General features: G+C 35.6%; 1 long non-coding RNA gene across 1 annotated transcript in view; it reads left to right on the forward strand.

Moving 5' to 3' along the window:
* The window catches only part of LOC147584174 (uncharacterized), a 401,612-nt gene that overhangs the window by 25,300 nt on the left and 349,086 nt on the right, over positions 1 to 27,226 (forward strand). Inside the window, exon 2 of the long non-coding RNA XR_015252497.1 lies at positions 12,727 to 12,769. This is a non-coding gene — a long non-coding RNA (uncharacterized LOC147584174). The remainder of the gene's footprint in view (positions 1 to 12,726; positions 12,770 to 27,226) is intronic.

A 27,226-nucleotide genomic window follows, 5' to 3' on the forward strand; every position in this document is an offset into this window, starting at 1 on the left:
ATGTCTCTAGGCAAGCTCTGCTCAGGAAAATGTTGACTGTTAATAAAGAATAATATTAAACATACTGCTCATATTGATAATAATGATAATAGTGATAATAATAGCTAGAATTGAGTTTATGTTACATATTAGGCAGGGGCCTAATGGCTAGTTCACTTCCTTTTAAAAATGAGAGGCGCCTGCGTGGCGCAGTCGGTTAAGCCTCCGACTTCAGCCAGGTCACAATCTCGCGGTCCGTGGGTTCGAGCCCCGCGTCAGGCTCTGGGCTGATGGCTCAGAGCCTGGAGCCTGTTTCCAATTCTGTGTCTCCCTCTCTCTCTGCTCCTCCCCCGTTCATGCTCTGTCTCTCTCTGTCCCTAAAATAAATAAATGTTGAAAAAAAAAATTAAAAAAAAAAAATGAGGTAACTGAGGTCTATAAAGGTAAGACAGAGGTAGAGCCTAGATTCTGACCCAAGCATTATGACACAATATGCTGGACTTCAGTTGATGCACTATGTACAATTCAAATTCAGTCAATGTGTATAATTTCATAAAGCACTCTTTTGTTTGAAAATCTGTCTCCTCCCACTAGGCCTCATGTTTATTGAGGTCAGGTGTCCATCTTGTTTATTTTTTTCTTCCAGGTTGTAGCACAGTGTTTCTGGCACAGAGGAAGCTCTCTGTAAATGGGATTAAAGTAGTGAATGGGATGAATGTCATGCCCTTCCCCCAGAACCTTCCAGAACAATGTCTAAAATCTCTATATCTTATATGGCTCTCAGAATGCATATTTCTGTGCACAATGAGTACTATATGAATGTTAATTGATGATATGACTGAAGGTAATAATGTATTTTTTCCTCAGAGTCATAAAAGTGGGTAGTTGTATTAGTCAGCCATTACTCATAATAAAAATTCCCAAAGCTCAGTGATTTAAGATAACCATTTATTCCTGGTTTGTTGTGTGTAGGTAGGCACAGAGTTGACTTTCTCAGCTGCTGTGGGCCCCGGGGTAGTGGTTGAATTCAAACACGTTTCTGTATCTCTCATCTTTCTTGGGCCAGCATGTTTGATGTGGCAGGCTCTTTTTACAAAGATGGCAGGAAGGAGTATAAGCACAGCACATGCCTTATTGGCTAAAGCGAGTCATAGTAGAAGTTGTACACTCCATCTCCAGTAGGAATAACTGCAAAGTTCTATGAAAAAGGGCATGGATTTTGGTAAATAATGGAGTCAATTATTCAGTCTATCACATCTGTACTAACCAAGCAAGTGATAGAGAAAAACATTTAGAAACACCAACAGCAAAATTTTGATTAAGCCCTTAAATTAATGTAGTAGAAATTTGAGGCAAAATCCAAGCCAATTTTTATTTAATCACAGTTTTCTTCTGCCATTCCAACAAATGCATATAATATTACAGCCATTTCGAGAGTAATCAACTGTCATATCCCAAACAGAAGATTATAAGTTCAGCTGGAAATCGAGCAGCAGGAAAGGTGAAGGCTTAAAAAAATAAATAAATAAAACTCACTTGGACTCAAGTGATACTTTGCAATAAAGAAAGAGGGTATGGACAGGAGGATTAAGAAATTAGCCACACAAACAAAATTGTATCCCGGTAGAAGACTGGGCTTGTCATTAGAGGAAGCACCAGAGAGAATTTGGATATCAGAAAATGAAACATGAAGTAAATGTGACTGGCCTTGAACAGTAAAAACTGAAAGATATTTATAAAAAATAGAAAGGTAGTAAATCTAGAAAATTAAACCAGGGAAAATAAAGATTTCCTTTTACTTTGTACCAAAAGCATTATCTTGCATATGTTTCTCTTAAAGCTTCTTAAGCTTATGAAATGAGTGATGCAGAAGAGTGCAGGAGGAATTGTACCAGTGTTTCAGTCTTTGAGAGACAGAAATGGATTGTTCACATCCAGGCTCTGTACTCCTTGCAGGTACTGTGTTCGGTGTGCTGCACCCTTCCTTTAGTCTGCCCAAGAGCATCTGTATAGCTGTGTCGATGGCTGGGTCCAAACGAGGATCAGAGAGCAAAGCTGAGACATAAACTTGTACATAAACAAAACACTTCATATTCTATCTGAAGATAAAAGTAATAGGGAAAAATGTCCAATGAAGTAGCTATCCTTGTACAATAGCTGAACATTTCCCTGCAACTTTTCTGTGTTTTTCAAACAATTTTCTTTATTTTCTCTTACATGAAATGACATACACTTGCAATTTCTCACCGCTTGGCCCAAATTGTGGGTCATTTTCTAGTCTCTCAGGCATTTACTGTTTTATATACATATAAATATGTGTACACTTATGTATACACACAGATAGGAGAAAAATATGAACATTATCTTAAAATGTACTTTATACCAAGTTTAACAGAAGGAACAATGTGTATGATCTTAAAAATGAATTTTGATAAGTATAAAAACAGGATCAATAACTTTCACAAGAGAAAGAGTTCCTCAGTTTCCCATCCTTGTCCATAAAAGGTAGAGTTGCTGTAAAATAGAGTTAGATTTATCAAAATACGGTGAATGTAAGACCATAGTATCCCATCACTTTCCTTACTTCTCAGGGCAAGAATACATTAAATCTGTTCTTGTACTCCTAGTGGAAAAGCAGATACAAATTTAAGGGCTAGAATTCATAGGATCATTTTTTTTAAAAGCTGTGAAAAATACACACACATACATACATACATACATACATACATACATACATACATAAAGAGGCACCTGAGTGGCTCAGTCAGTTAAGTGTCCAACTCTTGGTTTCAGCTCAGGTCGTGATTTCACAGCTTCCTGGGTTCAAGCCCCTCATCAGGCTCTACGCTGGCAGTGTGGGGCCTACTTGAGATTTTCTCTCTCCTCTCTCTCTGCCCCTCCCCCACTCACACTGTCTCTGTCTCTCTTAAAATAAAAAAAAAAAAAAAACTTAAAAAAATAAATAATAAAAAGCTATCATATTTGTTTCTGAAAAATCTGATTATGATTGTAGATATCCAAGGCATACTAGGAAGCAGAATGAATCTTCTGACTTGACTGCTTTTCCATTATTATGTAGAAATAATTCACACACTTCCTGTCTCTGTTTCTCTTTGCATACATAAACCATGGGAATTTTAGCATATTGGGATATATCTAATGTAGACTGGTCCATGAGCTAAAAAGCTCAATTGGAAATTACTCCCACCTGCCCAAATCATTCACATGACATAGGGAAGATGTTTGGCCTTGACCTTATGAAATGGATACTGCCTTTCATATCCTACTTTCATGCATGCATCTACTTATTCTTTCAAATCTGTGCTTATTTAGTGAGTATTTTACAGGCCAGATGTTCGGATACATACCAAAGATTAGGAGATTGATGGGGCAAGGGCACAACTGTTGAGAAACTCATAGTCTAAAGAAGATACCCCTATAAAAAAGTATTAAATGATGAAAAAACAGGGGCGCCTAGGTGGCGCAGTCGGTTGAGCGTCCGACTTCAGCCAGGTCACGATCTCGCGGTCCGTGAGTTCAAGCCCCGCATCGGGCTCTGGGCTGATGGCTCGGAGCCTGGAGCCTGTTTCCGATTCTGTGTCTCCCTCTCTCTCTGCCCCTCCCCCGTTCATGCTCTGTCTATCTCTGTCCCAAAAATAAATAAAAACGTTGAAAAAAAAATTAAAAAAATAAATAAATAAATGATGAAAAAATATCAAAACAAAGTAACAGACCACTATGGAAGCTGGAAGAAAGCAATCAGCTTTGTCACTAGTAGTCCAGAAAGGCTCCACAGAGCAGGTGTACTTGTGCTGGATCTTGAAGTATAAGCAGAAGTCTGCCTCCTACAGAGAAAAATGGAAGATGTACCAAGGAAAAAGGACCTTTGCAAATTCACTGAGACATTCCCCACATGATGCCTGCTGATGGTAACCTGTAATTGAGATATGATTTAAAACACAGTCATGGGGAGTTATTTTAGTAGAAACTGTCTCCTCCTATCTGTACCCTAAATAAGGCTATGAAATAAGTCAAGTAGAATAGAACAGAACCTGAACTGGATATAAAAAAATTTCCCTACTCATAAACCTTTCTTTCAGAAAAGTGGTCATTCTTATCTTGGTTGAGTTCATTGTGTAATAATGTTTATAAAATTTGTTACAACTGACACAGGTAATGATATCTTGAAGCATGTGTAAGTAGGTGGTATTTGCAGATTTGCCAATTTTGCTTTGAACTGTATCTCGTGTCATTGTATAGTTTGTGGATTAGGGAGGGAAATGGAAAGGAACACACTCTTTCTTGCTCTTAAACAAGGCATTTATTTCATTGGAGATATTGTTTATGGGAGCTTCCTAAGTAGTCTTCAAGAACTCATTTATATTCCAATTGAGAATTCAAGTTCTCATTTATAGTAAAAGATCCCCTTAAAATTCTCCGTATTCTCTGTCATATTGTTATGTTTCCACTAAAAAAAGTAGAGGGTTATAGCCATGATTTTGTCTGTTATCTTGTCCAGTTCCTAGGAGAAAGATGAGAATTGCCTGTGTGTCTCCCTTCTTCACCTACTGGCGCTTATTGTCTTGGTTGGCCAAAGAAGAAACTTATTAGGCTATATATTTTTAAAGGGCAAGAAGAAATGACCCTGGACTTCATTGGGCCTTTTTTGCTAGTTAATTTTGCCTTCCTGATTAAATACTGTCCTCTTACCTAGATTTACAATAAGCACATTTCCTTCTTTTTAATCTTATCTTCCTATACCTGTATATTGTATTTACCCAGTATTTAAAATTTCCCTTGTCATTTTAATATGTAACATTTGCCCAGTTAAATTGTGAAACCTCTCTTTTAACCAGAGTTCCAGACCTGGCCTTACCTGGTCAACTCTGTCTCTTTGACACTTGGGACCCAGCAGGTCAATTCAAGAGCACTGAAACTTCGACTGTCTACCATTTCTTCACAGTCTTAATTGGATATCTTAATTCACAGTCAGACATGTGATTCCACTAATTACCAGCTATATGACCTTGATCAAGATCATCATGGCAGGAGTCCATTATGGAAGTCTACTGTTTATATCTTGCCATCTAATCAATCCTTATCCCCCACAACCCTTACCTTTCTTACCTTCGCCCCGAGAGATATTGCTTTTCTTGTGTGGACCTCTAAAACATAGCATAGTTCACTCTGATAGTCTTCACACAAAATTTAGCCCTCCAGCCTCAAAATCAACCTCTTTTTCCCTGTCTCTCTTGTTCTTTCTGCCTCCCTCCATCCATCCGTTTCTATTTTATTTTTTACACACGTAAAATTTTAAATTATGGTGTCTGTTCATATTTAATAATTCACTATGTACACATCCAAATTTGGGTTTCTATTTTCTTGAGAAATTTTTCTAAAAGAGTTTTGTTTATACAAGTTTGATACAGTTCCTACTACTCTTTTCTCCTAACACCTAGATGCTATTTTTCAGCTTACTTATGCTATTGTTTTCTCTTATGTTTGTCCATCTTCATTCACTCTGCTGCCTGCTCGATCTCTGAAGAGATTTGTGTTTATGACCCCTGGCATAGATTTATTTATAGCCACAAGCAAGATAGGATTTATTTCTAGAAAATTGAGGGCAAATAGTTAAGTAATCTTCCCAAAGTCATGTTACTCAAAGCCCAGTCTTTTAATTCAATTCAGTATCTTTCTCTTACACAGTGTTTCCCATTCTTGAGTGTGTCTCAGAGATACCTGGAGATCTTGGTAAACAGATCGTTAGCGCCTACCCCAGAGTTGTTTGTTTGTCTGTTTTCTATTTACCAGGTCTGGATTGGGGCCAACAAATTTGTATTTCTAGCAAGTACCTAGTTGATGCTGGTGGGGGACCACACCTTGAGAACCATTATGCTTTGCCATTATCTTTTTTAATATCTTCCCCAAGTCCTTTCAGCTTACCTTTAAAATGAGATGAAGAGTATTTACTCTGTCTTCCTCTCAAGTCTCAAGATTGCTGTTTCAAATCATCTGCAACGACAACAACAACAACAACAAAATACAACTACAAAATAAATATAAACCTTGTCTCCTTCACTAGCGCATAAGCTCCATGAAAGCTGGAGCAATCTTGTTCATTTCACTATCTCTAGTTTTTTGATAAATAGTAAGTGCTTTATAATTTTTTGAATAAATTAGTAAATAAAAGGTAAAACCCAGGGCTTGATTAAAATTAAACAAACAAACAAAAAAAAAAGATAGAAGTAGAGACCTGGTCCCTACCAATCAATGACTATTCAAATTCAAGAAAATAATTCCTAAGGAATATCTATGCTTCTCTGATTTATTTGGTAGCTTAGTCATGCTTGTGTTAAGAATGCAAAAGGAAGCAGTGTATCATTTGCTGATAGTGCTTGTTGTAATAGTTTCTCTTCTGGGTAGTAAGAGTTTCTACATAAACATTCAAAGGATTGTAATCACTATCCAGAGACCGAATCCTCTGCCCTGACAGTTGGAAAATGACTCTACGCACTGACAGCCCCACAGGATGGGAAACGCAATAGCTCTGCTACTACTGTGTAATGTTGCTAAGCTTAATTGACTGCACCCATAAGTAGTGGGAGAAAGTGAGAGTGTGTAATCTATACTACTCTTAAATTATCATGTGGTACCAACTTGTAGGCTTCCTGGAGAATCTCTTGGAGGGTAAGCCATGAGGTATTTGGATTTTAGATTTCCCTGCCCATTCTCAGTTTTACTCATTCTTTTTTTTTTTCTTAAGTCTCATGCTGTTACTTTCTCAAATGTACTTTGCTTTTGCTTTCTTTTCCTTTGTATCTTTCCACAGAGCCACTCTTATTCCTCTTTTCTCACCTCTCCTTCTTACTGAATACTCTGATCAGCATTCAAACATGAATAATTAAGACACCACTCCTGTCTTTTCATTCCTCTCCAGATACTGTTTGTTCTAATCTGCCATGAAGCTTTTAAAAAAGGTTGTCTATAAAGGCTGTCACACTTTTACTGTCATAATTACCTTACTACTCTTGTCTTATTTTATACCCATGACTCACAAACAGCCTTGCTAAGGACATCAATAATATCCACGTTCGGAATCAAAGAACACTTCTCAGTCCCCACCTTACTTAACCACTCACTACATTTCACACAATTGATGTGCTTCCTTCTTGAAGGTTCTTTTCTTTTGGCTTCCATATACTACTGACACTCTGTGGCTTTGTGCCTTCCTCCCTGAACACTCCTTTTCAGTCTCCTTTACAAGGTACTGTCTTTGTCTCACTCCTAAACATTAAAGTTCTACTCTTCTTCCTCTACTGTCTTTGCCTGACTGATCTTACACACACATCATTCAAATGCTAATATTCACTACTTCCTATCATGCATCCATGCCTCTCATCTAACAGATAGGTTTATGGATTCATTGTCTTCTGGGGAACTCTACTTGAATAGCTCTCAGGTATCTCTAACTTGAAATGTCCAAAATTCTACTCCTGAATTCTCACCTTCTCACTTCAACACCTGATGTTTTCTCTCTCTCGTCTGCTATAACTGACCCACAAATTCATGCCAACATCTATCTCCATCCTATCCATGCATCCTCAGCTACACTGTTCATTCTCTTGTCTGATTCATCATCATTGTCGTCTCTGAAACTTTACCACTTTTAGTCATCTTCCTGAAATGCTGTTCTCCCCACTCTTTATTACAGAGAATTCCTATTTATCTGCAGGTCTTTTTTTTTAAGTTTGTTTATTTATTTGAGAGAGACAGAGAGAGAGAAAGAGAGAGACACAGAGAGAGAAAGAGATAGCATGAGTGGGGGAGGGGCACAGAGAGGGACAGAGAGAATCCCAAGCAGGCTCCTCACTGTCAGGACAGGGCTCAACTTGGGGCTCTAAGTCACAAACAGAAAATCATGACCTGAGCCAAAACCGAGAGTCAGACACTTAACGGACTGAGACACCCAGGTGCCCCTGATCTACCACTCTTAATTTAAATATTCTTTGCTCAGAGACCTTCCCAGACCCCTCAATCCCACTGGTATGCTCTCAGAGCATTTATGCAATTCTTTGTAGCAGTTACCTTGAGTCATAATTCTGCTTTTATATGAATGTTATTTCATGTTACCTCCTTAATATACTGTAAGCCTTATGAGTGCAGTATCCTTGATAGTGTTCCTTTCTTTTTTAAATGATTATATCACCAGGGTGTAGCTCAGAGCCTAATACATATTAGGCCCTTAGTAAATATCTGTTGAATAAAAGGTATTCCTTACAAGTTTTCTTCTTACTAGATATTTTTTTCTAGTTTCCATCTCCTTTTGCTACTTCTCTCAGATTGATTCCTAACTCTGTCCTTTTGTCTCTTTATCCTTTCCTTCTTCTTTCCTTTATTTTTTACTTCTCTTCATTCCTTCATGGAAAACATGGACTTGCCAGTTAAAACTAAAAATCCCTACCTACTTATAAAGTTTATTCTTATTTAAGAGTGAGACAACTAGTTTAATTCAGATAAAGAAACATATACCCAATAGCAGATTTTCATTTCCTTTTTTTTTCTCTTTGTCTCTCTCTCTCTCTCTCTCTCTCTCTCTCTCTCTCTCTCTGTCACTCAGTCTCAAATTTGGCTTTGTAACCTAGACATTTTGGAAGAGAGATAGTGTGTGGATGAGCAAGATGATTCTGTCTTAAAATACCCAGGACTAACTCTCTATATTGATTCATTCAATCTTTCCTTTATTCATTCATTTAATCATTTATTCATTTAACTAACTTATTGTGTATTTTGGACTTTTATAGTCTGAACCTCAGACCCCCCATTTACTTGCTGAGTTGCTGTGACAAATAAATTAATCATTTCTCAGTTTCTTTATCTCCTGAAATGGGTAAAAACAGTAACTAATTTATATAATGAGTTATTACATTCAGAAGTGACTAACACATAATGAACTCCATACAATTATTAGCTAGCATTATTTTAAACATCATCATTAATTAATCATTACTTTTTTTGGATATTGTATTACATAATGTTGAACAAAATACAGTGTATGTCTTCACATAGTTTACATTCAAGTACAGGGAAAACTGTGACTAAATTTGGCCCACTCACCAGTTTTGTACATCATGTTTTATTGGAGATGTGCCTGGGTGGCTCAGTAGGTTGAGGGTCTGGCTCTTGATTACAGCTCTGGTCATGGTCTCACCATTTGTGAGATCAAGCCCCATGTAGGGCTCTGTGCTGACAGCATGAGCCTGCTTGGAATTCTCTCTCTCTTCCTCTTTCTCTCTCCCTTCCCTGCTGGTGTGCACACACATTCTCTCTCTCAAAAATAAATACATAAGCATTAATAAAGTCTTATTGGAATATAGCTAGCTCATTTCTTTATAATTTGTCTAAAGTTGCTTCATGCTGCAACAGCGACACTGAATAGTTGTTAAAGAGATAATATGCCCTAGAAAGCAGAATATATTTACTGTTATACTCTTCAAGGCAAGTTTGCTGACCCCTGTTCTGTTGCAGGTAGACATACTATCTATTTATTCAGGCAATAGCCTAGGTTATAGGAAATCCATTGGAATCAGGGAAACCTGGATTAGTATTCCAATTTTCCCATTCTACCACTGTCTTGCGTGGTTTTAGCATGCCACTTATCTTTCCTGTGCATCAGTTTCCTTGATTCCAAAATGGGCCCAATGCCTATCCTGATGTGTTCTTACAGGGTTAAATAATAAAATGTATATACATGTTTGCAATTGTTGGTGCTCCATAAAAACTTGTTATGCTTTCCTTTTGGAGAATAAAGATATTATCTTATATTGCTATTATACATATTAACACTTATTACAACTTTACAACTACATAAAACCATTTTATATCAGGAGTCAAAATAATCATAGTCTGTAATAAAATAAAGTCCAGTAGGAGAAAAATAGATTTTAATTGCAGTAAATCCAAATAAAGTACATGTTAAACTCCACTTTCCATTTTAGTGCTTTTTCTATCTTAACCATCTTCATCTTGGTTTAAATTTGTCATATTTAAGTTATAGGTGTAAACCTTTTAGATGCTAATGATTGTTCTTTGCTAATTAGGTTTCCAAGGTGCTTCTAGTGCAAAAACCAACTGAAAATACTATGTAAATGAAATTACTGAGAAAGTGGAATAATCTTGTCTGTGAGAGGGAAATAATTTGTTTTTTTAAGGTGCCTTTTTAATAATAGCTTAAAACAATAAATCTATGAAGGTTTGTTTTTTCACAGTAGTTAACCAGTCAGTAACATTGCCTACAAAATTCCAATTTAAAAAATGACCTTTTAAAGATGGCATATGAAATTAAATTTTAATGAGTGATAATAAATGGTGGTACTTTTCACAGGAGGAAACACAATGCTTGCCTGGAGCCCTTGCTACATGTCATCCACTTTAGTGCTCTGTTATTGTATCTTCCCTTTCATTATTTTCAAGGGAAGATGACGGGACAGCACACTTTGAAGAACCGAAAACAGTTTTAATATTGTGCTTACCAAAGGCGATCTTCGTCACTGGCTAATTAGGCAGATGGCTCTCCATTGCTTCAGTGACGATTCTTTTGTAGAATGTTGTTCCGTCCCTCCACAATGACAGTATAAGGTGTTTAAGCATTTCTGTGATTATGTGGCCTGATTGAAAAATAAATCTTCATGATTGGGCTACAAAAAAAAAAGTGTTTCACTTTACCAGATGGGGACTCCACTACAGTTCTGTAGCAAACACAGAAAGATCTTCACAATTGACTTGAATCTAGGAAGAGAAAAGCTTAAGGACAAGAGGGTCCCTGCAAAAGGCCTGATGGCTTTCTTAACAAAATAGGAACAATCACCAATGCTTCATAGGCCAATATAAGCAGTCTTTTATTAATCTTCTGAGCCACTTGAGTTCATCGTGCCATTTACTCAATGAGAACAATTTATCATTAATGGGCAATAATCATGGCAAACATAATTATTAATTTATTGTTTCTAGCTTAAATTTTAAAATATTGTGAAGCTTTCTGCTTTTTATGATGATGCTTTCTCTACCCTTTTTGCCCTGAGGATCCTATTAGCAGAGAGCTGAGCAATTCGGTTTCATCCCCAATAAATTATGCCTTCATTCTTAAAATACAAGTACCGAAGGACTGTAAAGATTAGAAATCTGTTTGAAGTTCCCATCACTTGAAGTTTTTTCCTTGATGTATAGAGCTTCTGGTGTTAATGTAAAACAACACATCTTTCTAAAAGTTCAGAGCCAAGTCACCTTAAAAGAACCCTGGCCAGAGTGGTGGGGGAAGTACAAAATGAAATCCATTACCATGGAGGGTAGAGATGTTCGGTTCCTCAGAGCCTGTCTCTAAGATGGGCTGCTGGTGTATTACAGAGTGGGGAGGTGACTATGCTTGTCACCCACCATTTCAAAATGATTAGAAAACTGAAATTCCCAAGAAACAGGAGGTGAATTCTCACTTTCCTCAATGAGGATCTGGACTGTTGGCACCACCCAGGTAACAGACTGCTGTAAATGAAAACCTTAAAAAAATAAAATATTTTGTGTAAATGCATTTTCGTCCTAGGTATAGTTGTTGGTGTGGGTGTCATTACTTTTCCTTTTCACCATATGATAGAAGGACGTGGTTGTGCCAACTTCTTATTATACTATTTTATTGCCAGTTGTGCCCAATGGCTCAAGAGCTAGTGTGTCTATGCCAGCCATAACTTGGTATTCCAACAACAGTGGGGACCCATGGGGGTGCTCAACTTTGGCTTAAATAAAATTGAAATTAGAAAAAGGGGTGACTCTCCAGTTTTTAACAAATCTTGATCTTTACTTGTTTCTCAGGCTTATATCAAACTTCACTAGGTAGCAATCATTTTTTCTGCTTAATTTTGATATTTAAAATTAATACAAGCCATTTATCAAATATAAAAGCTTAAATTTTGAAAATTAACTTTTCACGATCTGAGCATTTATGCATTATTTCTCTTTAGTATCCACCTCATCCCTTAATTTTGAAAAGTGAGAATATATAGTTAACGTATGAAATTCTCATAATCTCATTTTTCTTAATGCATATTGAATTTGACTGCCTGATTGTTTCTTCTAAATTAATGCAGACATATTCAGAGATGAGATAATTACAAAACTAAGAATAAATGGGAGAGGAGTGTTGACCTAAGTAAATAACAGGAAAGGGACAAATTGTTCATGTATTCTCTTTCCAGTGTAGTTAAAGAATTTTTTTTTAATTCCAAAGTGAAGTGTAGATCAGAGAGCTACATTTAACTAAAAAGTTTAAAGACAGATGAATTCGGAAAGAAAAAGGGAGCAATCTGGGTTTTCTGAACAGATGTGTACTGATGTACTTTGGCTTATAACAAGTAAAGTGGATAGTTAATGATAGAAAATGTTAAAACAATTTTCACAAGCAACTTTAGAAGTGATAGATGAGCTTATGATATAGATTGTGGTGATGACTTCACAGGTACACACTTCTCTTCAAACTCATCAAGTTGTACACATTAAACAAATACAGCATTTTGTATGTCAATCATACCTCAATAAGGTTTTTTTTTTATATATAAAAACAGTTTCATCAACTTGTCAAAAATAAAAAAGCAAAGCTTCCTTTCAGTAGTTAATTTCTGAATTATGTTCTGGATTAAATTATATAACTACTAGGCACAGTAACGGTAAGTGCTTCTTGCCTTTTTTTATTTTTTTCTTTAGAAATGAGTGCATGAAGGCAGAAATTACTGGAAGGGAGGTCAGGGTAAGTCATATCATATTTATTTCTTACTTTTGAAGTGTACAGAATACATTGTGTAAAACTTGTTCAGGAACTCTCGGGGGCTCGTGTCTCAGATAAATTAAACAAATTGAGTTTTTCAGGGGAAATGAAATGTTTGCTATAGCTATGCTACACAGAAATATGCCACTTATCCCTGACATTTTGAGACCCTGCTTTCTGCATGCCAGCCATCTTACTGTTCCACATTGTTAAGTGTATCATGGCCAAAGTGGCAAAAGAATCTCTGGATGAATTCCCATTTTAGAATTGTGAGTCTCATCTCTCTGTGTAGCTTCTTTGTTTTGTTTTGTTCTCTGTTAGTCTGCTATGGCATAGATAGTGCTTAAAATCTCAGGGCAGTACTAAGCTAGGCTTCCAAATGTGACCCATGTTGAAGTCCAAGTGCAGAAGGTCACAGACTGGAGTTGATTATAACATAATCATGTTTCTGTTAGTATCTGTTTAGTCTTTTTAGTACCACTTAGTTGTTTTTCTATGAAGTTTAAATGTATTTGACTTTATGAAAGGATAAAGCATCTGTTGTATTATAAATAATCATGTAAAATCGAAAGCCATGGACTTCTTACCAATGACTTATATGATTTACTTCACTTCTAGTGTGTAATAGATAGATCTGCAAAAAATCATTTTCTTCAAGTAGAGAATTAGAACAAAATGTCTTGAGAAATTTCCTGAAGTTATTCAGAATGTAAATGAGTAACAAAGTCAGAACAAATAGCCTTTTCATGTATAATAAATAACAATAAAACCAAGATCTCCTTTGAAAGGAAAGAGGAAGAGAAAAAGGAAGAAAGAAATGGAAAAATAAAAAGAGAAAGCAGGGGAGAGAAAGGGCAGGGAAGGGAAGAAAGGAGAGAGGGAGGGAAGGAAGAAAAGTATGGTTGTATTGTAGATTAATTTTTCCTAGTTGTATATTCAGAAGTCTAAATCTGATAATGGTACTCATTTATCTTTGATTGTCAGTGCCTTGTTAAATCTTGCCAATTCAATATTCAGCAGAACACTAAAGGTTTGGGGATAATGGGAGTTGTGCAAAGGGTGGAATTCTGAGCCTTCCTTCATTTTCAGATAATTCAGTTCCACGTGGGCTTTGCATACTGTGATTTTCTATAAAAGTGTGTTTTAAGAAAGAAAGAACTTATATGGCAGTATGCTGATATCAGTTAAATCTAGCTGGTGGGGACCTGAGTGTCTATAACATTGATTATTTTGCTTTTCTCTGTTTTTGAGATTTTTTAAATTAAACATTAACAATTCAAAACATTATTTTTTGAAATATCTGCACATGTTCAAAAAAATGTCTTTGAACTTTATTGCTCTGTCATGTCACCAGCATGTTAACTGAGAATGAATGAAATTATCAACACTTTAACCAAGTAGATTGCTTTCCTTATAATGAGAAGTCTTAGTGCATGTCACAGAGATGGGAAAGTGTTGATATTATAGTTTCCCTCTTGCACCAGCTAATAGAGGTTGGCTGTCTGTTTGTCCTGGACATCTCCTAATTTATTCTCCACTCTCATTTCAAGTGAATAGAATTTTTAGATGGAAGTGAGCAGTCAGAAAAGGACTACATTTCCAAGGCACATTTACCCATGTGACTGAGCTTAAGCCAGTGGTCTATATTTGGAATATCGAGTGATAGCTTATGGAATTCTTCCTCAAGAGATGGCTGCTTCATTATTTTGCCCTTGGCGAGAAGAAAGTTCTTGGTACAATGTAGAGAATACCACACTGTCTCTGACATTGTCAAGTTTCTTCCCATTGCTTCATGAAATGTGGATGTGATATTTGGAATTCAGTCTTGGACTGTTAAATGTGAGCCATCCGTTTGGGAGGGGATAGATGAATATTTGGGTTTGTATTTTTATAAACTGAAAAAGAACTAACATCACCAGTATTAATTGGTTTCATAAAGGAGCAAGATTTCAGCAAATATGTATGCAGGGTTTGCAAACTGGTAGCGCTCACATCAATGTGACTCAAAGACATTATTGGATAAAAAGGGTGTAGATATTTTACCTAAATATTTGGAATTGGATCTTCTCTTGAAAAACAAAAGGTAACTCTAGGAACACTGAGCCCATGTTCTCACATGGCCCACATACTGTGAAACTAAAGAGCCACAGAAACAGCAGAGTTGGAAACAGCAGAGTCCCCTCAGTCCCTATCATCCCCTTATATCTCCTCCATACCTCATTTCATTCAATCCACTGAGCCCTGCAAGTAAGGAATTGTACTATAGGTCAGATGCCAGGTGGACTTCTTGGAAATGCATGCTTTACACTGCATGCCAGAAAGAAGTGATATGACCCTAACTGCAATTCCACATTCTCCGAAATACCAAATTCCTCAATGTAATTTCTGCAAATCTCCAACAAGATCAAGGTTTTCAGGATATGTCTTCATTCGGTCTCTCTTCTTTACCATGTTGACACAGACATGAAACTCATTTCCACAAATCAGCCCACTCATACAAGCACAGTCATCTTTAGAACAGTGTTGCTAATAAGAGAAGTATCACATTAGGTCCTACATAACAAAATATTATTATGTTAGACTTTAAAGTTCTCCAAAAACTTTTTTTGTTGCCCTTAAGGGCTTCATGGTTGGCACCCTTGCCATAAAAGTTCTGTATTCTCCCCTGTCTTCTCTCTCTCTCTCTGATCCTCTTTTCTCTTCCTTTCACTCTCTTATGTGCCTTCCTCTTAAAAAAAAAAAAGTGCATATAGACACACACACACACACACACACACACACACACACACACACACACACTTTTCTTCAGGCCTTTCAACCATATGGAGTGGTTTTTCCTTCCTCTCACCATCAGCCCTAGGGTTCTCAGAGTTTCATATTCTATTTCCAAATATCAAGTTTGCTGTGATTGTTATCATTCTGTGCATTTATTCATGTTCTCCAAGCAAAATGAGGCCTTCTCTGATGAATACTGGAAGCAGCTCTTAAGATGATACGTGTGTTTTTCTCTTTCTCTCTCTTTACCCCATAAAACGCAAAGCCATAGCTTGCCTTTACTATGTGACAGTTCTACTTACAGATTATGTATGTCAACAGCCACCATCATGTGTGGTGAAATTTGAAGAAAGTTTCGAATCCCTGCTAAGGGGACCCACACAGGAGAAACCTCAACTTACACACTAAGGAGAGTCAGAAAAGTCATGGCCACATACAGAGAGCCACGGGTGGTTGTTCTCTTTTCCCTTTGGTGTTTCTGTAAAGGAAAATCACAAAACATCTGAAGAAGACATAGATCCTAGAAGCATGCTATGTAGGAGAGAATTTGAAACATGAGGAATACAGAAATGAATGTTAGACCTGAATATTTCAACTTGTGACATTTTGCAGATAAATTTTTTTAATTCTGTATTTGTAGCAATGATTGTGACTTCTTATTTTGCATCACTAAAAAATGTTCATTTTTTTACCAGCAATGAAGGCAGCCTTTGTATATAATGATATCTATGTGTAGGCCAGGGGTTTTATACTGGTGGATTTTGGAAAGACCATTTGTCTGATTTAGCTAAAAGCAACTGGACTCTGTCTTTCTGAAACCTAGCATAATGTGAGGAATGCCAATTTAAGCCCATTTCATTCTCCACAGTGTTCTTCTAGGAGCTAAGATAATGAAATATGTTCCATTTGAGCCTCCCTACAGAACAAAACAATCTAGCCAGATTGTAAATTAAGTAATGTATTATAAATTATGTAGCATGCAATGCCAAAATGAGGCATGGCCACCACACATAATTAACCTGGAGTAAACACTAAGTGCATCGACAATCTCAATTCAGAAACTTTAGGGGCCAGAGATGAGAGGAAGAGGTGTTTTTTTTTTAAGTATATTTTTATAGTTCAAATTCATGTGTTGAACCTGAAAATTTGCATCCTATTGTCTAAAGACAATTAATAGTTTACTAGAATATAAATTTCCTGGTGTTTTAATCTATCTTCTGAATTTCATAGCAGTTTTATAAAATATCTAATTAGTATATATCATAGTTTTTTTTTTTAGTATGCCCCCCAAATTAGCAACTGAAGACAGAGCCCATCTTACAAATCTATCAATCTCATAGCAATTTGAGAGGATAACTAAGACTTCAGAAGTTATGGCATACATCATAGCTCATGTTGATGTTTTGTTTCCTTTCCTGCCTCCTACCTTTGTTTCTACTTTCCTTCCTCCTGCCTTTCAAAATTCCATGATTAATTCTCACTCTGTCTTTAACAACAAAAACAAAAACTTGCTGCTGTGTATTGGATTTTTTTTTTATATTCTTTCATCAAAAGATAATTTTTCATCTCCTGTAGACATTTTTGCTTTGCCAAAATGACTTTTTGCTAGGTTGTGGGCACAAGTAGTGTGTTGTTATTTCACACTTAGCTGAAATGAATACATTGCTGACTTGTGGTAAAATTAGAAATTGTGTTCAACCATCAAAATTTCTGGTATTGCTTCTAGCACTAAACATCTTGCAAAAACTTGTTTGCCCTGTTATCTTTCCTATAACAAAATGAATGTAAACTAGTGTCTGAAAGGTTCCTTAATAATTGATGTGTTTGATTAGTTCACCTGGATTCATTGCCCCATCTTTTGAATTTCTATTACCATAAGGATAACTCTCACATGTTTCATTTAAAAAATGCATAATTGGGGCGCCTGGGTGGTGCAGTCGGTTAAGCGTCCGACTTCAGCCGGTCACGATCTCGCGGTCCGTGAGTTCGAGCCCCGCGTCAGGCTCTGGGCTGGGGCTGATGGCTCAGAGCCTGGAGCCCGTTTCGGATTCTGTGTCTCCCTCTCTCTCTGCCCCTCCCCCGTTCATGGTCTGTCTCTCTCTGTCCCAAAAAAAATAAATAAAAAACGTTGAAAAAAAATTTTTAAAAAATGCATAATTATGTTGCCCCCAAATTATAACAACTCTATGCCCAATGACAGTTATTTAGTTGATCCCTCTACTTTTTCTTAGTATTATTCTATAAGTAATTCAGTAGACTTCCCCCCCATTGTTGACTTTCATGTTATTTTTTAATTTATTTTGTATATATTGAATAAATATTGGTAAGAGAGGCAGATTGTAATTTCTAATTAAACTTTTTTATTAGATACCTCCAGTATGTAATAAATTAAAAAGATAAGGAAATTAATATTTAATTCCAAACTAATATTTAACTTTTGTAAATGTATTTCCTAGCATTAGATTGTTCTTTTCTCCTTAACTATTTGGATAAATGGGAAATGATGTCCAAAACTTTACTATAACCAAACCTGATTTTGAGACATTTGATAAAGTATAAGGGGAAGAATTTATTAAAATTCTGTCTTGCAATTACTGTGTTAATACATTATCAAGAGGCATATATAACTCATATGCTGGAGCGCCACTATTCACCTATGCTCATGCTTCGCAATACAAGACTGAAACATATTTATAGCAACCTCCCTCCAGTATCAAGGGTAATAGATATGATAGACATAGCCCAATAGTGATCCCACTTCTCTTGAATTCTCAGTAGAAAAGATTTTGAAATGCTAGTGCTCCAGTGCAGCTTCAACACATTTTTCTCATAAAAAAAAAAAAAAAAAAAAAAAAAAAAAAAAAAAGTCTACTAGTCACTATTAAGTCAAGCCAGTGCAGTTAGTATAGAAAACACATTTTGACCTGCTCTCCTCTGCTCAGTCATTTCTGACTGACTTATATTGGCTTTCTGACTACTCTGTTAGAATCCACCAATTAGCAGAATTTTTAATCTAATTACAATTATAAAAGAAAGAACTTGAACTGTTTACAAATGTTTTTAAGTCACACTGCAGACATTAACTGTGGATATTCTAAAATAGAAAACAGTTAAAAATTATGACATATAAAATTAATAAGTACTTTGTATTTCTTCCTAAGCCAAGTGATGAAAAGCTGCTCTCAAATTCGACACCCCTCTGAGTTAGAGTTATTTGGACATAGGAGGCTTTTCAATATTTGCAGGAATAAATCTGATCCATTAAAAAAAGTTAGGCTTGCACCCTTTTTCAAGAAAGTATTACATTATTAAATAGATTCATGAATGCTCCTATCCAAAGAGTTAAGAATTTCCCTAATAACAATGAACATATACTGAAAAATATTACAGAGAACGTTCAATGCAATTATAAATCACGATAATAGTTACATTAAAAAATTAAGAGAACATTGTCTGGAAATGGCATACTCTACAGGAATGACTTCCCCACTCAGTTTCCGAGAAGAGAATCTCCATTAGTTTACCGTAGAGTCATAAGACATTAAAGACTCAACAAATATGATGCTACCTTATGATATTGTAAAATATGAATGGCAAGCTTACCTATGCCCTAATTTGGAAAATAATTTGCAACATTGGTGGATTCCAGCCAAAATAAAATATCTGTTTTGTAGTACCTCTATCATCTTAGCTAAAAGTTGTTGGTTTTCAAGAGAAGTCAGCCCTGAAAGATAAAACAAAATAACAGTAACAAAAAGATGAGCTAATAATTCAATGACTATTTTTTTAATTAAGGGAATCTGAGTAAAAAAGAAAATTAGAATTTGTTGGATTGCCAGAAAGTTGTTAATATAACTTTAACTCTTGATCCTAAGTTTTATTAAGGAAGGGAAAATGAAGAGGAAGAGAGCAGCATATGTGACTACTAAATCTAGAATGTTTGTATTTGTTTCCCTTTCTGCCACACAAGGGAAAAAAAAAAACATAAAAGACATTGTTAAGCCTAGATATAACTAAGCATCATGTTAGAAGTTATAGCTTAGTGCTGTAATACTTTATTTCTTCAGCCATAGAATGGTCATCAGCACAATTGTCCATTGTGGTTTATTGCCTTTTCATGATACTTTGTAGTTCTGATCTAAGATTTCAAATGCACAGAAAAGGAGCAACACATCTACCACCAAATTGTGAGTACCTGACAATCAAAAACATCTCTAGATAGTTGAAATCAATAAACCATTTTATTTTTGAACTCAACGAAAATATGTCTATTTTTCAGGGCTCTAAAATTATAAATGTAATAGACAGCATATCACTTTTCTCATGAGTTGATATCAAATTCACAATAAGTGAGAAATGATCTCAATTTAAAAATACCAGAATAGAATGAGTCAAATCCAGGCAATTTTTTAAAAATTTAATTTGGGGGACTTACTGTAAAAGTATCTTTGTTTTATCAAACCTGACTTAAATATGTGTATAAAACAAGGGCTATTTAAATTATTTTACTTTCATTTTATTTTAAATAAATACTGACTTGGGAGTTTTAATGCACTGGTGAAGTGATGGCCTGAATAAAAGCTCTCACTTTTTCAGTATTAAAAATGATCATCTACGGATGATCTATATGGAGGCTTATAATCACAATGGGTAACACTTCAACAAAAGAATCAATTTTAGGAGAAAATGTAGGGACAAATATAGGGTCTTTGTAAAATAGGAACCAAGTTGATCTTCTCAAGAACATTCTTTTAATCAGTGTGATAGAACATAAGAAACCAGAGTATAAATCAACATCTTCATGAGATTTTATTAATTTTGTCAGCCAACAAATATACATTTTGTAGAAATTATGTGCATAGAACTGTGCAGAGACTTAGGTGACTAAGGTCCTTGCCTTCAAGGGTAACAAGAAAGAGACAGACCCATTGTTCCAAATGGAAAGCATTTCTAAAAGTACCCATGTCTCCCTACTCTTTATGATCCCATTTAAAAAGGAAGGGAAGCTAAGCATTGATGGGTTATAATATGAATGCCTGCAGACAGGCAAATGGTATAGAGAATGATGCTAATAAATTAATCAGAAGTCAAGATGAACAGAGAACTATAATGTGGCCTTGAGGAACATGGTGCGGAATGTCTTCAGGAGGGGGAAGAAGTATTTGGAGAAAGGGAATAGCGTGTTAGGGAAGGGAATAGAAAGGGAGTAGCATGTTATCCAAATGTCTAGTAAAATACCAATTCCTATTTCACCATTTTGGGATTGGCCTAATTTGACATAAAATTGAATTTAAAACTCCATTGTTATCTCAATATTTTGCTCATTTATTATGTATAGACAGACAGGCCACATCAGTTTTTTAAATCACGCTATATTGATTCTGATAGATTTTAAATTCTAAAGGACATTTTTGGTGATGAGGAAATGATTTCAATCTGCTGTCCAAAGTCAAGGCACAGAATTTCAAATTAGACATGGCAAGCCTAATATTGAGGACATGTACTTCCCCCCTTGAACTTGAACATATTTTCAAAGCTATCTGTGCAGAAAATAGGAAAAGTATTTATTTTAAAAAGGAAAAAGAGAGAGCAAAAATATGTTGAAATAATCAATGGCTGTACAATAATATAAAGAAATTGGATAGATTTGTCAGCATGTCAGTCAAAAATGAATTACAATTGTGGTAAAGAAATCAAGGTAAAAGGAATTTCTCTGGGGAAAAGTGGCATGCAAAATAAAAGCATTAGTGTGACATACAGTTTACAGAAACTCTCTTTGTGGAGATTAAAGTTTATGTTTGTTGACAGTACAACAGGAACATGTCACACAATATAGAAATGATCATGCCATAACCACTTCTTAGTTGATGGCTTGATTTTACATGCAGTGTTCGACATTAGATAGAATTCAACATGCATTTCCATCCACTGGCATTAGCTGGAGTAGCTGCCTGAATTCATAGATGCAATTATTTGAGACCAAAACATTTTCTGCCATGAGGTATTTTATGCCATCAAACGATAAGGGCCAGCCCTTTTGCTCATACACTAAAAATTACTTTAGGAAAAAATGAACAGAAATTGAGTTATATATATTTTATTTTATAGACATCATTTATATCCATCTCTGGAGTCTGACAAAGGCTACCTGCATTCTCAGAAAATTAAGACCCACTGTAAAAATTAATAATTGTATTACTAATAGCATAATTAGTGGGAGCAATGAGTGTAACATGCATTTATTTCGTGCTTATTTTGTGAAGAGCACTTTTTGTGTTTCACCTCCTTTAATTCTCAGAGCATTGACAGTGCGGTGGTATGTCAATAATCTTTAAAGAGGAAATGAAACTTAGAAAGGCTAACTATACAAATGAATCGATACCCAGCGAACAGCAGATAAAGAAAGAGGATACAATTTCAAGAGGTCCAAGTCATTGTATACCAAAGGTGTTGCAAGTTAAGGTATGATTCAGATAGTCACTACAACTTTAAGTCATTTCTCTTGGGTAGTGTAGTATGTCTTATAAAAATCTGCAGAAAGAGATAAGCAATCTAACGGGCATCCTAATTTTAATCATTAAAGCAATGCAGATTTATTCTTTTGTTTAGCTTTCTATGGGGCTCTAGTTTCTTAATCATGTACATTTATGCTAATGGAACTATGAGCAGTACAGTTATGACCAATCTTAGGAAGTGGTAAAGTTTTTTACTACTCCACTCTCTGTATATTTTTATTTACATCACCATGCTATCAGGGCTTACATTTCCAATATATATACTGCCATTTGCAGGAGTATTTACAAACCTTAGGTGTTTGGATAGTGGTATATTGGCAAAAGTTTAACAGCTGGCTCTCCAGAAAAAAAAAGTTATGCATATATACGTCTATATAAGTTTATTATAAGTTTTAATAATATGTAGGGCCCAATTTACCAAAAACAAAAAAAATGCAATACTCATTATTGTAAATTCCACATGGCCAATTGATTCTTGAAAATTCTTCCCCTGATTTTTGCCAAACTCTTATATCTAACTAACTTATAACTACCTAACTGTTCTATCAAATGGTTGTAATCAATTGATTAATGTAGTAGCTCTGACTCAAATATTGGTTTTCATTCTTACTTACATTAACGAGTAAGACAAAAAACATGTATTTTGGAATTTCATTCAGTCACCAATGATGTAGGCAATTTCTTTACAGAATTGAATATTAGTTTTCAAACACTAAGGTAATATTTCCTCAGTCTTTTGTGTGCTATTAATAAGGTAATAGCCACAGATGTGACACACTTTGAAATTTGTCTGCATTATTAATATTTTATAATTACTTTCCTAAGTCTAAGCTAGGGTTCAGCCAACTATCACCCACAGGATAAATCTGGCCCACTTCCTACTTTAAAAATAAAGTTTGCTTGTAACACTATCAAACCTATTTGTTCATATATTGCCTATATCTGCTTTCACAGTATAATAGCAGAGTTAAATAGTTGTTACAAAGAATGTATAGTGTGTACAAAGCTTAAATATTTACTGTCTAGCCCTGTAGAGAAAACATTTGCAGTAAAGAAATGTTAAATCAAGCCCTGATTTGTAGTGTTTACCAATTTTTTATAGTGTATGCTACCAAGTAAACATGTACATTTTAAGCCCAGTAATATACCAGTAAAATGTTGTAATTAGGAAGTTGTGGGTTGAATTGTGTCCCCAAGGAAAGATATGTTGAAGTTCTAAAATCCCTGGTTCCTATGGATGTACCCTCTTTTGGAAGTAGGGTGTTTGCATTTAAAATAAGGCCATGCAAAATTAGGATGGACCCTAAAATCTGATGACTCATGTTCCTATGAGGAGAGACAAACATGAAGACATAGAGGGAACACAGAGAAGAAGGCCCTGTGATAATGGAGGCAGAGACTACTTATGCACCCACAAACCAAGGAACACAAGTTACCAACGGCCACTAGAATTTAGAAAAAGCAAGGAAGGAATCTTCCCCTGAACTTTCACAGTGAGCATGAGAATAACTTGACTTTAGGCTGCTAGCCTCCAGAAATTATGGTAACTTTGTGGTAATTTGTTATGGCCATTCTCAGACACTAATACAGAAGTGCGAAGTTTTGAGTGTTTACTATCTTTGTTTTTCATAGAATCAACTTTATTGCACATTTATATAACTCAATTATTGATGGCTTTGTTCAACAAAAATTTCATGAAATTTCTGAAAATTTAACAAAATCAGGGGCCAGCTTGGGTCTGTTTCAGTACATCATTCTTTAAAGACAAACAAACAAACAAACAAACAAACAGTAATGTCAAGGCTACATTCTCCTCTGGGGTAGAGAGTAGATTCAGAGCCTAGGTTTGTTTCCATCCTTCCATGTTTCCAGAAAGCTAGTTTATAAAAGTGGGACACAGTATGGAGAGATTTCAGGAAATGAATGAGTTAAATCTTACTGTTGAAACTTTAGCAAAAGTTAAGATCCAAAAAGATTTGATTTGCCTGAAATGAACTTAAGAGAGCTCAAGTCCTGGGCCTGATGGATGAGATTTGATTTTGAAATCCTCCTGATAGTGTTGCCTCAGCTTCTGATGTATGCCTTGTTCCAGTCAAGACTGGTTCAGTTACTGTATGGGACTGAACGACGGGTGTGAGTATCAGTTGGCTCAGTCTTGAACAGTAAAATGAAGCAGAAGAAATGAGGTGGGGTCCATTATCAGCCTTCACTTAGAAAATAAAAATAAGTTTAGAAATTTCTAATATAAATTACTCATTGCGTAATTATCTTATGTATTTCCAAATCATGTTTTCTCCAAATTGTGGCTCAGTATCCTGCATGTCCATATGTAATCACTTAATTTTAGTAGTACTGTTTTTTTTTAAAAAATAATGTTTATTTTTGAGGGACAGAGAGAGAGAGACAGAGAGAGAGAGAGAGAGAGAGAGAGAGAGAGAGAGAGAGAGAATGAGCTGGGGAGGAACAGAGAGAATGGGAGACACAGAATCTGAAGCAGGCTCCAGACTCTGAACTGTCAGCACAGAGCCTGACGTGGGTCTTGAACTCACAGACCGTGAGATCATGACCTGAGCTGAAGTTGGTCACTTAACCAACTGAGCCACCCAGGTGCCCCAGTAGTACTGTGTGTTGCAACTGTCCCCTCCTATGCCAAAGTAATGTACATTCTGTGTCTTATTATAGTAAGCCTGAAAAGTGAGCTGCTAAACATTTAGTAATGGGAGGATATATTTACTAATAGGATCACATTAACCATAAAAATGCATTAGATCTGAAGGTCAGTTGAGTAAAAATTAAAGTTCTTTATTATTAATTAAATAAAGGATGCAAGACCTTCCTCTCACCTTTGTGTCCCTTTCCATGCAGTAGTGAGAGAAGTTGATATTTGCTGACTGTACATTCGTCTGACAGATTTCTGGTTTCTTTCTTACTCCACAAGGTCAAGAGCACTATTTCATATTCTGCCAGCAGTCATGGGGGATTCAAATCTATGGTTCATCTCCTTATAGGAAAGCCCTTTGGGATACTAAGTAATTGGACACGCGTCCTTTTTCTCCATTCCTGTACTTAACCAAAATTATTATGTGTTCATTGTCATCATCTTCCAGGTTGTCCTCCCAGCTTAGTTTGAGCATTTATTGAAACTCTTGCGGTTGCATAAATGTTGCCTATAACAGACAGTCTGCACTGTCTTCAAAATGAGAGACCCCTGTCTTGTGCTATGTTGATCTTCTTGTTGTTCATTAATAGCAGTAGGAAAGCCCTAGATATCAGGACCAAGTTAGTCAGAAATACTTGGTATGAAATTATATCCCCTGTAAACATTGTGATGCACAAAATGAAAATGCTCTATCTCCTGGGGTAAATAAAAGTATATACCTTATACTTAACATTTGACAATGTGATGTTAACTTGAAAATTAATAAGAAAAGTGCTAATTGGAGAAACAAAAATAATATACTCTGCCAACAAGTTGCACAGTCAAACCCGTGATCTGGAAAATGAAGTTGAGAAAGACATTATTTTTCAGAATTGTTAACTGGATATCACAGACCACTTGAAAAGTTGCTGAATAAAATGATTAGGGAAAAGTCCAGTCGCGTATTTTTTTGGTCTATTTTTAAGCCAAAGTAGGAATAAAAGTGATGGTACTTTTATATCATGGATAACTTGTGTTACTGTATTTTTTATAGACTGAAATTCAATAATGGTATTTAAGGGAGAGCATCAAATTTGTTTCCATGGTTTAATTTCCATTAATTTGAGGATTTATAGGAATAAATAAATGGGAAATTATGTACAGACATAAACACATACATACAAACACATACCCATTTTCACCCTTGGCTCTGAAGATATATTTTAATCAACTCCGTCAGGTCTATATTCTGCTCATGTTTGGAGTGTACTATCCATTCAGTGTGCTGGTCATGACTTACAGGCCCTTTCCCATTGTTTTCCTCATATGGAGGGAGCTCAGAGGAAGGAAAGCTGCTACTGAATGAAGCTTATACTCATGTCCTTTGACATATGTTCCCCTTTGGCAGAAGAAGCTATCTTCAATGTGGAATGAAGGGTTTTAGAAAACAATATTTAAATTTCTCTAAGTGGGTACTAAAATACCCATGACTCTTGGGGTTTATGTTCAAATTAGATTATTAAAAACTAGCATGGTACTCCTAGTACCTTATCCAAGAGAAATGAAAACACATGTCAACAAAATCTTGTACAAAGATATTCGTAGTGGCTTTACTCATGAAAGCCAAAATTTGTAAACAATACTTCTGTCTGTCTAACTATAGTATTTTTATACAATGAAACACTACTTGGGAATAAAAAAGGAACAAATTATATGGGTTAACTTCCGAAACATTATGTGAAGGAATTCAGACCTAAAATACTATGTATTTTATGTTTCCATTACTACGAAGCTATAACACAAGCAGAGCAAATCTCTGGTAATGGAAATCAGAAGAATGGTTACTTTATCTGTTTCTTTTTTTTATTATTGAGTTGTAGGAGTTTCTTCTTTATTTTTCATATTAAAATTTCACATATATCTCTTAGCAGATGCATGATTTCTAAACAGTGTCTCCCATTCCATAATTTGCCTTTTTATTCTGTTGATTGTTCCCTCCTCTATTCAAGAGCTGTTTATTTTGATTTAGCCCTGCTTGTCTATGTTTGCATTTGTTGCCTGTGTTTTGGTGTCATATCCAAGAAATCCCTGTAAAGACAAATGAAGCTTTTTCCCCTGTTTCCTTTGAGGAATTTTACAGTTTAAGGTCATACATTTAGATCTTCTATCCATTTTGAATTGATTTTTGTATATAGTGTAAGGTAGGGGAAAATTCCTTTTTTTTAAATATGTGGATATCCAGTTTTCCAAATCACTTGTTGACAAGACCAGCATTTCTCCATTCTGTGTTCTTGGCATCTTTGTCAAAGATCTGTTGTTGATCACAATGTGTTGAGTTACTTCTGGGCCTTCTATCCTATTCCATTTATCTGTATGTCTGTCTTTATGTCATTACCATACTACTTTAATCACTGTAGCTTTGTAATATGTCTTGAAATCAGAAAGTGCAATGCTTTGTTCTTCCTTCTCAAGATTACCTTGGTTATTCTGGAACATTTGCAATTGCACATA

This window comes from Puma concolor, chromosome A1 (assembly GCF_028749965.1).
Source record: "Puma concolor isolate L17-30 chromosome A1, mPumCon1.1.hap2, whole genome shotgun sequence".
Classification (NCBI taxonomy): Eukaryota; Metazoa; Chordata; class Mammalia; order Carnivora; family Felidae; genus Puma; species Puma concolor.